The sequence below is a fragment of the Sus scrofa genome, chromosome X (genome assembly GCF_000003025.6).
Source record: "Sus scrofa isolate TJ Tabasco breed Duroc chromosome X, Sscrofa11.1, whole genome shotgun sequence".
NCBI lineage: Eukaryota > Metazoa > Chordata > Mammalia > Artiodactyla > Suidae > Sus > Sus scrofa.
The window spans coordinates 32162656-32177058 of NC_010461.5; the positions used below are offsets into that span (position 1 = coordinate 32162656).

General features: G+C 38.7%; 1 protein-coding gene across 1 annotated transcript in view; it reads left to right on the forward strand.

The window, feature by feature from the left end:
- The window catches only part of CFAP47 (cilia and flagella associated protein 47), a 452401-nt gene that overhangs the window by 283513 nt on the left and 154485 nt on the right, over positions 1 to 14403 (forward strand).

Here is a 14403-nt window from a genome sequence, read left to right on the forward strand (position 1 = left end):
CCAATTTGGATTCATTTTATTTCTTTTTCTCTCTGATTGCCATGGCTAGGCCATTCCCAACTATGTTGAATAGTAGTGGCATGAGCAGACAGCCTTGTCCTATTCCTGATCTTAGTGGGAATTCTTTTAGGTTTTTACCATTGAGAGTGATGTTAGCTGTGGGTTTGTCATATATGGCCTTTATTATGTTGAGGTAGGTTCCCTCTATGCTCACTTTCTGGAGGATTTTTATCAGCAGTGGGTTTTTAGATTTTGTCGAAAGCTTTTTCTGTTTGCACCTATTGAGAGGATCATGTGGTTTTTATTCTTCAGTTTGTTAATGTGGTGTAGCACACTGATTGATTTGTGGATATTGAAAAATCCCTACATCCCTGGGATAAATAATCCCATTCGATCATAGTGTACAATCCTTTTAATATATTACTGGATTCTGTTTGTTAGTATTTTATTGAGGATTTTTGCACCTAATTTTATCAGTGAGATTGGCCTGTAATTTTATTTTTCTGTGATATCTTTGTCTGGTTTTGGTATCAGGGTGATGGTGGCCTCATAAAATTGGTTTTGGAGTGTTCCTTCCTCTGCTGTTTTTGGAATAGTTTCCGAAGGATAGGTGTTAACTCTTCTCTAAATTTTTGATAGAGCTCGACTGTGAGGCCTTCTGGTCCTGGACCTTTGTTTGTTGGAAGTGTGTTTTTTTGGCCTTTTAATTTTTTTTCTTTTTTAGGGCCACACCCATGGCATATGGAAGTTCCCAGGCTAGGGGTTGAATCAGAGCTGCAGCTGCTAGCCTATACCACAGCCACAGCAATACCAGATCTGAGCCACATCTGCAACCTACACCACAGCTCACAGCAATGCTGGATCCTTAACCCACTGAGTGAGGCCAGGTATTGAACCCGTGTCCTCATGCATACTAGTCAGGTTTGTTACCACTGTGCCACAATGGGAATTCCTGTTGGAAGTTTTTTAATCACAGTTTCGATTTCAGTACTTGTGATTGGTTTGTTCATCTTTTCTATTTCATCTTGGTTTAGTCTTGGAAGACTGTACTTTTCTAAGAATTTGTCCATTTCTTCTAGGCTGTCCTTTTTATTGGCATAGAGTTGCTTGTAGTAGTCTTTTATGATCCTTTGTATTTCTGTGATGTCCCCTGTAACTTATGTTTCATTTCAGATTTTATTGATTTGAGTCCTCTCTTGTTTTTTTCTTAATGAGTCTGGTTAAGAGTTTATCAATCTTGTTGATCATTTCAAAGAACCAACTTTTAGTTTCATTGATCTTTTCTATGGTTTTCATCATTTCTATTGCATTTATTTCTGCTCTGATATTTATGATTTCTTTCCTTCTGCTAACTTTGGGTTTTGTCTGTTCTTCTCTCTCTAGTTGTTTAGGTGTAAATTTATGTTGTTTATATGAGCTTTATCTTGTTTCCTGAAGTAAGCTTGTATTTGCTGTAAACTTCCCTCCTAGAACTGCTTTTGCTGTATTCCGTAGGTGCTTTTTTTTTTTTTTCTTTATAGGGCCACTCCCATGGCATATGGAGCTTCCCATGCTAGGGGTTAAATTGGAGCTGTAGCCACTGGCCTACACCACAACCACAGCAGCACCAGATTCCAAGCTGCGCCTGCGACCTACACCACAGATCATGGCAACGCCAGATCCTTTTTTTTTTTTTTTTTTTTTTTTTTAATTTTTTATTTTATTTTATTTTATTTTTTTTAAATTATTTTCCCACTGTACAACAAGGGGGTCAGGTCATCCTTAGATGTATACATTGCAGTTACAGTTTTTTCCCCCACCCTTTCTTCTGTTGCAACATGAGTGTCTAGACATAGTTCTCAATGCTATTCAGCAGGATCTCCTTATAAATCTATTCTGGGTTGTGTCTGATAAGCCCAAGCTCCCGATCCCTCCCACTCCCTCCCCCTCCCATCAGGCAACCACAAGTCTCTTCTCCAAGTCCATGATTTTCTTTTCTGAGGAGATGTTCATTTGTGCTGGGTATTAGATTCCAGTTATAAGTGATATCATATGGTATTTGTCTTTGTCTTTCTGGCTCATTTCACTCAGGATGAGATTCTCTAGTTCCATCCATGTTGCTGCAAATGGCATGATGTCATCCTTTTTTATGGCTGAGTAGTATTCCATTGTGTAGATATACCAAATCTTCCGAATCCAATCATCTGTTGATGGACATTTAGGTTGTTTCCATGTCCTGGCTATTGTGAATAGTGCTGCAATGAACATGCGGGTGCATGTGTCTCTTTTAAGTAGAGCTTTGTCCGGATAGATGCCCAAGAGTGGGATTGCAGGGTCATATGGAAGTTCTATGTATAGATTTCTAAGGTATCTCCAAACTGTTCTCCATAGTGGCTGTACCAGTTGACATTCCCACCAGCAGTGCAGGAGGGTTCCCTTTTCTCCACAGCCCCTCCAGCACTTGTTATTTGTGGATTTATTAATGATGGCCATTCTGACTGGTGTGAGGTGGTATCTCATGGTAGTTTTGATTTGCATTTCTCTTATAATCAGCGATGTTGAGCATTTTTTCATGTGTTTGTTGGCCATCTGTATATCTTCCTTGGAGAAATGTCTATTCAGGTCTTTTGCCCATTTTTCCATTGATTGATTGGCTTTTTTGCTGTTGAGTTGTATAAGATGCTTGTATATTGTAGAGATTAAGCCCTTGTCAGTTGCATCATTTGAAACTATTTTCTCCCATTCTGTAAGTTGTCTTTTTGTTTTCTTTTTGGTTTCCTTTGCTGTGCAAAAGCTTTTCAGTTTGATGAGGTCCCATGGGTTTATTTTTGCTCTAATTTCTATTGCTTTGGGAGACTGACCTGAGAAAATATTCATGATGTTGATGTCAGAGAGTGTTTTGCCTATGTTTTCTTCTAGGAGTTTGATGGTGTCCTGTCGTATATTTAAGTCTTTCAGCCATTTTGAGTTTATTTTTGTGCATGGTGTGAGGGTGTGTTCTAGTTTCATTGCTTTGCATGCAGCTGTCCAAGTTTCCCAGCAATGCTTGCTGAATAGACTTTCCTTTTCCCATTTGATGTTCCTGCCTCCCTTGTCAAAGATTAATTGACCATAGGTGTCAGGGTTTATTTCCGGATTCTCTATTCTGTTCCATTGGTCTGTCTGTCTGTTTTGATACCAGTACCACACTGTTTTGATGACTGTGGCTTTGTAGTATTTCTTGAAGTCTGGGAGAGTGATGCCTCCTGCTTGGTTTTTGTTTCTCAGGATTGCTTTGGCGATTCTGGGTCTTTTGTGGTTCCATATAAATGTTTGGATTGTTTGTTCTAGTTCTGTGAACAATGTCATGGGTAATTTGATAGGGATTGCATTGAATCTGTAGATTGCTTTGGGTAGGATGGCCATTTTTACAATATTGATTTTCCCAATCCAGGAACATGGAATATCTTTCCATTTCTTTACATCTTCTTTGATTTCTTTGATTAAAGTTTTATAGTTCTCGGCATATAGGTCCTTTACCTCTTTGGTCAGGTGTATTCCGAGGTATTTGATTTTGTGAGGTACAATTTTAAAAGGTATCATTTTTTTGTATTCCTTTTCTAATGTTTCATTGCTGGTATACAGAAATGCAACTGACTTCTGAATGTTAATCTTATATCCTGCCACTTTGCTGAATTTATTAATCAGTTCAAGGAGTTTTGGGGTTGAGTCCTTAGGGTTTTCTAGGTATAGAATCATGTCATCTGCATACAGTGACAGTTTGATCTCTTCTCTTCCTATATGGATGCCTTTGATTTCTTTTGTTTGTCTAATTGCTGTGGCTAAGACTTCCAAAACTATGTTGAAGAGCAGTGGTGAGAGTGGGCATCCCTGTCTTGTTCCAGATTTGAGTGAAAAGGCTTTCAGTTTTTCCCCATTGAGGATTATATTTGCTGTGGGTTTATCATAAATGGCTTTGATTATATTCAGGAATGTTCCCTCTATACCCACTTTGGCGAGGGTCTTGATCATGAATGGATGTTGAACTTTGTCAAATGCTTTTTCTGCATCTATTGAGATGATCATATGATTTTTGACCTTTTTTTTGTTAATGTGGTGTATGATGCTGATTGATTTGCATATGTTGAACCATCCTTGTGAACCTGGGATGAACCCAACCTGGTCATGGTGTATGATTTTTTTGATATGTTGTTGGATTCGGTTGGCTAAGATTTTGTTGAGAATTTTTGCATCTATATTCATCAATGATATTGGCCGATAGTTTTCTTTTTTGGTGGTATCTCTGTCTGGTTTTGGAATGAGGGTGATGGTGGCCTCATAAAATGTCTTTGGGAGTATTCCTTCTTCTTCAACCTTTTGAAAGAGTTTAAGGAGGATGGGCACCAATTCCTCTTTATATGTTTGATAAAATTCACCTGTGAAGCCATCTGGTCCTGGACTTTTATTTGTAGGGAGTGATTTTATGACCTCTTCAATTTCATTTCTAGTGATCGGTCTGTTCAGTTGGTCTGTTTCTGCTTGATTCAGTTTTGGCAAGCTGTAAGATTCTAGAAAATTGTCCATTTCTTCCAGATTGTCAACCTTGTTGCAATACAGTTGTTCATAGTATTCTCTTATGGTTTTTTGTATTTCTGCTGTATCCGTTGTGATTTCTCCTTTTCCATTTATAATTTTGGTTATTTGGGTTCTTTCTCTCCTCTTTTTAGTGAGTCTGGCCAGGGGTTTGTCAATTTTGTTCACCTTTTCAAAGAACCAGCTCTTGGTTTTATTAATTTTCTCTATTGTTTTTTGAGTCTCTATTTTATTGATTTCTTCTTTGATCTTTATAATTTCCTTCCTTCTGCTGACTTTAGGACTTTTTTGTTCTTCTTTTTCTAAATAGTTTAGGTGGAGGGTTAAGTTGTCAATTTGGGATCTTTCTTCTTTTTTGAGAAAGGCCTGGATTGCTATAAATTTCCCTCTGAGCACTGTTTTCGCAGCATCCCATAGATTTTGAGAGGTTGTGTCTTCATTATCATTTGTTTCAAGGTAGTTTTTAATTTCCTTCTTGATTTCCTCATTGACCCATTGGTTTTTTAGTAGCATGTTGTTTAGTCTCCATGGAGTAGGTTTTTTCTCTTTGCTTTTCCCATGGTTGATTTCTAATTTCATGGCATTGTGGTCAGAGAAGATACTTGAGATAATTTCTACACTCCTAAATTTATTGAGATTCGCTTTGTGTCCCAATATGTGGTCGATTCTTGAGAATGTTCCATGAGCATTTGAGAAGAATGTGTATTCTGCTTTTTTTGGATGTAGTGTCCTGAAGATATCAATTAAGTCTAACTTTTCTATTGTTTCCTTTAGGATCTCTGTTGCTTTATTGGTTTTCTGTCTAGAGGATCTGTCCATTGATGTGAGGGGGGTATTTAGGTCTCCTACTATGATTGTATTCTCATCAATAACTCCCTTTATGTCTGTTAATATTTGTTGTGTGTATCTGGGTGCTCCTGTATTTGGGGCATATATGTTGACAATAGTAACATCCTCTCCTTGGATGGATCCCTTAATCATTAAATAGTGTCCTTCTTTGTCTTTCTTTATGTCTTTTGTTTTAAAGTCTATTTTGTCTGATATGAGCGTTGCGACTCCTGCTTTTCTGTCATGTCTATTGGCGTGAAATATTTTTCCCCACCCTTTCACTTTCAATCTATATGTATCTTTTGTCCTAAGGTGAGTTTCTTGTAGGCAGCATATTGAAGGTTTTTGCCTTTTTATCCACTCAGCCACTCTGTGTCTTTTGATTGGGGCATTCAGTCCATTGACATTTAAGGTGATAATTGATAGATGATTATTTATTGCCATTTGAACCTCGTGTTCCAGTTGATTCTGTGGTTCTCCATTTTTTTTTTTTTGGTTGGATGGTCTCCTGTTATTATTTGCTTGAGTGGTTTTTTTTTTCATTTTTTGCAAATGCAATATTTGGTTTTGGCTTGTGATTGCCCTGTTTTTTAAGTATGCTAACCCCTTCCCATAAATGTGTGTTTTAGCCTGATGGTCCTGTAAGTTCAAACACTTCATTACTATATTAAAATTAAGAAGAGAGACATACATACAAACAAAAAGGGTTATTTACCTCCTGACATCCCTTGCCCACATTTTATGGTTTTGATGACTCTTTTTTATTTTTTCTTTTTAATTTTATTTTGTTTGAAGCATGTTCATGATTAAATCTGTATGCTGGCTTATTTGAGTGACTTCTCTCTGATTGCAGTTTCCTCAGTCCTAGTTCTTCCTCTTCTTCTTCTTTTTTTTTTTTTTTCTTTTCTTTTTTCTTCCCTTTCCTTCCTTTATTTTTGGTTTAGAGAAGCCCTTTCAATATTTCCTTTAACCTGGGTTTTGTGTTGCTGTATTCTTTAATTTTTTTTTGTTGGGAAAAATTTTTATTTCCCCTTCTATTTTAAATGATATTCTTGCTGGATAGAGTATTCTAGGTTGCATATTTTTTCCTTTGAGCACTTTAAATATCTCTTGCCATTCTCTCCTGGCCTGTAGTGTTTCTGTAGAGAAATCAGCTGATATTCTTATGGGGGTTCCCTTGTAGGTAACATTCTGTTTTTCTCTTGCTGCCTTGAGGATCCTCTCTTTATCACTAACTTTTGCCATTTTTATTATGATGTGTCTTGGTGTGGGTCTGTTTGGGTTCAGTTTGTTTGGGGCCCTCTGTGCTTCTTGTATCTTGAATCCAGTATCCTTTAGATTTGGGAGGTTTCCAGCAATAATTTCTTCAAATATATTTTCCATTCCCTTATCTTTTTCTACTCCTTCTGGAATTCCTATTATGCGTAGATTGGCCCGCTTTATATTATCCCATAGGTCTCTTATATTGCTTTCCAGTTTTTTGATTCGGTTTTCTGTCTGTTGACCAGATTGAGTGATTTCCATTATTCTATCTTCCATATCACTGATTCGTTCTTCTGCATTATTCATTCTGTTTTTTACTGCCCCTAGTTCGGTTTGCATCTCTGCAAATGAATGTTCTAGTTTTTCTTGGCTCCTCCTTATATTTTCTAGTTCCTTTCTGAGGGTATCTGCATTACTGTTCATATCTTCTCTTAATTCCTTCAGTATTTTTACTATTTCTCTTTTGAACTCCAGGTCTGTCAGACTGCCGAGATCTGTTTCATTGTTGACTGTTTTAGGTGAGTTCTCCTGTTGGTTTGACTGGGAGTGGTTTCTCAGCTTCTTCATCTTGCTTGTTGTTTTCTTTCTCCTGAGGGAGTTGTACTCTCCGTGATCGGGCAGTGTTTGCCTTGTCACTGCCGTGGAATATTTCCTGAGGGCTGGCGTTGTTGGTCAATCTTTTTTGAGGCAGTGTGGCTTTTCTGGAGTGTTGATGGGGCTAACAGTGTTTCTTTGAAGCAAAGGAGGACTTCCTGAGGGCAGACAGGACTGAGAGGTCCACACCGCGGTGGTAGCAGATTTCACTTGGCCATGCAGAGCTTGCTCTGGTGTTTTTAGGCTGTGGGGTTCTTGCAGGGGGTTGGCGGTGTTGGGCAGCTGCTTTTTAGGGGTGCATCACCCCCTGGGGGCTGGAGCACCTATCTGGGGCACTGAGAACCTGAGAGGCTCTTCCCTAGGGCAGCCCAACTCAGAAGGACAGCCTGAGAATGTAGATGGATCTTTTCACAGTCTGGCTGAGCTTGTTGCAGCTTTTCTGGGCTGCAGGGGGTCCTGCTGGAGCTGGCAGTCCTATGCAGCTGGTCCACTAGTGCATCCCCTGGGGGCTTGGGCGGGTAGCAGGGCCGTTGGAAACCGAAGAGGCTCCTCCCCGGGGCAACCCGACTCAGAAAAACCGTCCGAGAATTAGGCCGATCTATTCACAGCCTGGCTAAGCTTGTTCTAGCTTTTCTAGGCTGCAGGCCTTTTCTCGGGGGCTGGTGCTGTTTGGTGCTGCTCTGCGGAAGTGTAGCCCCTCCAAAGGGCAAGCAGGCCTGTGCAGGGACAGCCCCTGCGGTGGTAGGCTTCAGGCAATTGTTGAGGCCAGCCCTCCTGGATGGCAGGCAGCCCCAGGTCCGTGAGAGCGTAGGCAACGCCAGATCCTTAACCCACTGAGTGAGGCCAGGGATCGAACCTACATCCTTATGGATGCTAGTCAGATTTGTTTCTGCCGAGCCATGAAGGGAATTCCCCCCATAGGTTTTGGATTGTTGTTTCTTTGTTATCATTTGCTTCTAGGTGTTTTTTAGTTTCCTCTTTGATTTTTTTCAGTGATCCAGTGTTTATTTAGTAGCATGTTGTTTAGTCTCCATGTATTTGTGTTTCTGCAGTTTTTTTCTTGTTGATTTCTGGTCATATAGTGATGTGTTGGAAAAGATGCTTGATATGATTTCAATTTTTGTAATTTCACTAAGACTTGATATCTGGCCCAGAATGTAATCTATCCTGAAGAATGTTCTGTGTGCTCTTGAGAAGAATGTGTGTTCCGCTGCTTTTGATATAATGTTCTCTAAGTATCTATTAGGTCCATCTGGTTTAATGCATAATGTAAGGCCTACATTTTCTTGTTAATTTTTTGTCTGGATGATCTCTCCATTGCTGTAAGTGGGGTGTTAAATTCCCCTACTATTATTGTGTTATTTTCAATTTTTCTTGTTAAGGTTGTTAGCAGTTGCCTTATATATTGAGATGATCCTACGTTGGGTGCATATATATTTACAGTTGTTATATCTTCTTCTGCGATTGATCCTTTGATCATTATATAATTTCCTTCTTTGTCTCTTATAGCATTCTTTATTTTAAGGTCTGTTTTGTCTGATATGAGCATTGCTACTGCAGCTTTCTTTTGATTACCTTTTTACATGGAATATTTTCTTCCATCCTTTCATTTTAATTTCATGTGTGTCCCTAGAAGTGAAGTGGGTGTCTTGAAGACAGCATATATATGGATCTTGTTTTTGTATCCATTCAGCCAGTGTATGTCTTTTGGTTGGGGCGTTTAGTCCATTCACATTGAAGGTAATTATTGATATGTATGTTCTTATTGCCATTTGATTAATTACTTTGGATTTGTTTTGGTTGGTCTTTATTCTTCCCTTCTTGTTTTGTTCCCTTCTCTTGCAGTTGGTGACTATCTTTAGTGTTAGGTTTGGATTGCTTTTTCTTATTTGTGTGTATATCTATTGTAGATTTTTGGTTTGCAGTTACCATGAAGTTTTGATATAGGAGTCTCTATATATACAAGATTGTTTTAAGTTGTTGGTCTCTTAATTGCAAGTACATCTCCATTATCCTGCATTTGTACCCTCCTCTTCTCATGATTTTTGGGTGTGGTAGCATAATTGTGTGTGGATGATTTCATACCTTTGCTGTACGTATGCCTTACCCTGTGAGCCTTGTCATTTGTGATATATTTTTTTTTTTTTTGCTGTGTCCTTTTTTTTCCCCCACCTAGAGAAGTTTCTTTAGTATTTGTTGTAAAGCTGGTTTAGTGGTGCTGAATTCTCTTAGATTTTGCTTGTCTGTAAAGCCTTTGATTTTTCCTTCAAATCGGAATGAGAGCCTTGCTGGGTAGGGTAATCCTGGTTGGAGGTTTTTTACATTCCTCACTTAAAATATATGGTGCTACTCCTTTCTGGCCTGCAGAGTTTCTGCTGAAAAATCAGCTGATAACTTCATTGGGGTCCCTTTGTATGTTATTTGTTTCTTTTCCCTAGGTGCTTTCAGTATTTTCTCTTTAATTTTAGTCAGTTTGATTAATATGTATCTCGGGGTGTTCCTCCTTGGGTTTATTTCTTTTGTTACTCATTGTGCTTCCTGATTTGAGTGAGTGACTCCTTTCTCATGTGAGGGAATTTTTTGGCTATTATCTCTTCAACTCTTTTCTCTGGCCGTCTCTCTCTCTTCTCTTTCTGGTACCACTATAATATGGATGTTGGTGCATTTAATATTGTCCCAGTATTTTCTAAGACTCCTCATTTCTTCTCAGTCTTTTTTCTCTTTTCTGCTTCGCATCAGTGATTTCCACTAATCTGTCTTCTGCCTCACTTACTTGTTCTTCTGCTTCCTGTATTCTGCTGTTCATTCCTGCTAGTGAATTTTTTAATTCATTTATTGAATTTTGCATCTCTGCGTGCTTAATCCTTAAATCATCTATTTCTTTGCTCAATGTTTCTTTTAATTTATCAGTCTTTGCCCTCAGTTTATTTAAAAAAATCTTGGATCATCTTTACTAGCATTTGTCTAAAGTCTTTCATGGAAGTTGGTAATCTCATGATCAGTTAGCTATTTTCCTGGGTTTTTTCTTTTTCCTTTATCTGAGTCGTACATTTCTGCCTTTTCATTTTTTTATTAATAGATTTTTAGTGTAATCTGCTTTTAGCAGATAATTAATTTGTAGCTTCTCTTGATTCTGATGTCTGCTCCCTTTGTGACTGAAGGTGGTATGGGGGCTTGCTGCAGGCTACCTGATGGGAGGGACTGTTGCCTGCCCACTGGTAAATGGAGCTGATTCCTATCCCTTTGGTGGGTGGGCCTTTGTCTCTGGGTGAGATCAGAGGTGCCTGTATGCTGGGCGCATAGGGGGGCAGTGTCTTTAGGCAACCTGTTTGCTGATGGGTGGTGCTTTGTTCACACCTGGTTTCTTCTTTGGCCTGGGGCTCCTCAGTCCTGATGGTTGTGGCCATGTTTTTCCATAATGGCCACCTCTAGAGGTTTTCACACTGATGATTATTACTGAGAACTTTGTCTCTAATGTCCTTCCCCCACAATTAGCCACAATCACTGCCTTTTTTCCTAGGTGATCCTCCAAGAACCACAGGCAAGTCTGACAGATTCCTATGGGACCCAGTGCATGTGAAATCCTGTGTGTGCCTTTCAAGAATGGAGTCTCCATTTCCCCCAGTTCTGTGGAGCTCCTGTGCCCAAGCCCATCTGGCCCTAAATGCCAAGTGCTCCATGGGCTCTTCCTCTCAGTGCCAGATCGTTAGGCATGGGGACCTTATGTGGGGCTTGGAACTCTCACTCCTGTGGGTGAGCCTCTGTGATATAGTTACTTTCCAGTCTGTGGGCCTCCTACCTGGCAGGCAAGGGGTCATTTATATCGCACAATCGCCCCTTCCACTCTCTCAGTATGGCCTCCTCTTTGTCTTCTGGAGTCGGATATCTTTTTTGACAGTTTCCAGTCTATTTTGTTGAAGATTGTTCAGCAGTTGTTTGTAATTTTGTTTGCTTTTATGAGTGAAGGTAAGCTCCAGTTGTTCTACTCTACCATCTTAATCTTATCTACTCAAAATTTATAATTTTTTAATATTGGATATTTCATTTTGTTGTTAGGACAGAGGTGATGTCTATAGGTATTTTAAATTTTACTCTTCAGAATGAATGCATTTTTTTAAAGTGTAGGCCTTTAAAAATAATAATTATGCTATGTTAGCTATATTTTTTCCAATTAATGTAGAAGTACAGTTCTATTCATAACAGAATTATTTTCACAAGAAATAATAGTCTATATTGCTATTATTTCAATACAAAAATAAAACTGAAGAATCTGATTAATTTTACTTCTAGAGTGTAAATTTTCAGTGAGACCCTTTCTGTAGTTAAAGATATTACATATTAAATTAGGAGTTCCCATCATGGCGCAGCAGAAACAAACTCAACTAGGAACCATGAGACTGTGGGTTTAATGCTCGGCCTTGCTCAGTGGGTTAAGGATCCGGCATTGCAGTGAGCTGTAATGTAGGTCACAATGTGGCTCGGATCTGGCATTGCTGTGGCTCTGGTGTAGGCCGGAAGCTACAGCTCCGATTCAACCGCTAGCCTGGGAACCTCCATATGCTGCGGGTGCGGCCCTGAAAAGACACAAAGCCCCCCCCAAAAGATATTACATATTAAATTAATTAAATATTATTTCATTAAAATATTAATAATACTATTCATGTATTCTAGTTCTTCTATATCTAAGTAGTGCCAATAATCAGAAAAGAACATAAACATATTTAAGACCTAAAAATATTTGTTCCTAGAGATATTATGATTATCACCGTTCTTAATTTTTTTTTTTTTGTCTTTTTGTCTTTTTGCCTTTTCTAGGGCTGCTCCCATGGCATATGGAGGTTCCCAGACTAGGGGTCTAATCGGAGGTGTAGCCGCCAGCCTATACCAGAGCCACGGCAACACGGGATCCAAACCACATCTGCAGCCTACACCGCAGCTCACGGCAATGCTGGATCCTTAACCACTGAGCAAGGCAAGGGATCGAACCCACAACCTCATGGTTCCTAGTTGGATTCGTTAGCCACTGCTCCATTATGAGAACTCCTTTTTTTTTTTTTTTTGTCTCTTTTCCTAATTTGAAAATCACTATTATTTTCAATCAACATATACTAATGAGTATTACCAATATGCCCTTTCTTTTATTCATAATATTTAATTTATTGCTGGTATTTCAATGGAAATTCTATTGAGAATCAACTGAGATGCTGCTAAAGGAAAAGGCTAGACTGAAAATCTTTGCTTTGTAGTGTCAGGTTTCATCTTGTGCTTGCTTTGAGACCACTGAAATGTCTCTGATTCTCCATCTTCATTCTCTGATGTGTAAAATGAAGTTGGCCTCTGTGCACGTAAGGCTGATTCACATTATTCCCAACTGCCCTTTCTTTCTCTTTAGAACCTTCCTCATCACTGGATTATTTTTCTTAATATATAAAAATTCTCAAAAATTTTCTGTTATAAGATAAAACTTCTCTCCAGCAATACTCCTCACTTATCCTCTTTCTTTTTGATGATTGCTAAAATTCTTGAAAAAACAATATTTACATGATCATTTTTTATTTCATGTTGATTCACTTACAGCTCATTTACTCTGTTGAAACCGCTGCCACAAAGATCACCCATGACTTTTGACCAAGTTCTTTTGCCAAGTTATCTGTCTCAAAACTCCTATAGTATTTGGTACTGTCTATCTGCCTTCTTAACATTCTTCACCCTTTATTTTATATCACCCTGTATTCTTATTTTCCCTGCCATTTCTTGATTGCCACTTATGCGATCCTTTTACTCCTATAACCTTCTCATTTCTCATCAAGTTTCCACCTTCTAAAGCATTCTTAGGTCCATACAGCATCCCACTTGACAGTTTCTTGGCTTTAAACTTTCATCTGGATATAAATGCCAAATCCATACTTTTACTCAGGATGTTTTCACTCTATGCCCTCATTTTCAACTGCTTGCTGTACACCTCCACTTTGACAATCTGCTAACTAATCCACCTCATTATATACTTTTTATATCTTTTCCTTGTTCTGTTTTTCATTGCTGCTATTATTTATTCCTACGATGCTTTAAAAAAAACCTTTTAACATATATTTCATCTCATTGTTTCAAGACTAGTTTGCAATAGAAAGTTGAGTATTCCCTAATAGAAAGGAGAAAATAGAAAATCAGAGAATGTAATTGAGATATGGGTAAAATGCTATAGCGTTTTATCGAAGTGACCAAGGATACCAGCAGACCTGGAACTTCAAGAATGGTGGAGCAAGAAGTTTTATTAATCTCTTCCTCCTTAAAAATAGTGAAAACGATGACCAAAATTGTCAAAATGAAAATTTTCAAATCTTCAAATTAAAGTCTTCAAATGGTCTGAGGAGTGTTTACTCAAGAAGAACTCTGAATCTTGGTAAGAGCCGAGGGTTTTGTGGCATTTTGAATTGGCCTCTTACTATCTTCCTCTCCTCACCTGCACAGCCTTGCAACCACGGTAGGTATGAAAATCACAACATTGCAAATAAAGGAAGAGGTGGATTGAGTTTAGTTCTTCTCACAATTCCCATCCCCAGAATGTTGTCACAACTTGACCTTTTTCACAGCTCTCTAGAAACATCCCACCCCATGAGCAAGGGGTTGTTATCCTATGACTTGTCTCAGATATTCCTTTGATGGAGAGGCCCTATCCTCAGGACATGTGCCAAAAATACTTAGCAGTTTGACATTATAGTTGCCTGAAGCTGCAATAACAATTGTGGCCAGCTAGAGTTTGGCCATAAACTTGAAAGGAAGATCTGGGAAATGAGATGTCCATAGAGGATTTTAAAAGCTCCGACATATCCCTAGGGAACAAAGTAGAATAGATGCATGTGCAGAGTTGCACACTTGCCCAAGAAAGGCCTGAGAGAGTGCCAGATTTTTCATCTCTGGCTGACTAACAGAGAGGTGATGTGCGGGCTGGAAATGAAGGCTAAGATAGAATTGTTTTGAACTATCTGAGTGCTGAAAGTGTGCCACAACACACATGAAGTGTGTTTGACAAAGAATAAAAGATTAACTCTTTGGGGCATGTAAAGAGATGTGTGACAAATTATAGTCATACCTAAGAGATAATTGGTTCTGGTTCTAGACACTACTGTAATAAAATAAATATTACAGTGAAGCAAGGCACATGAATTT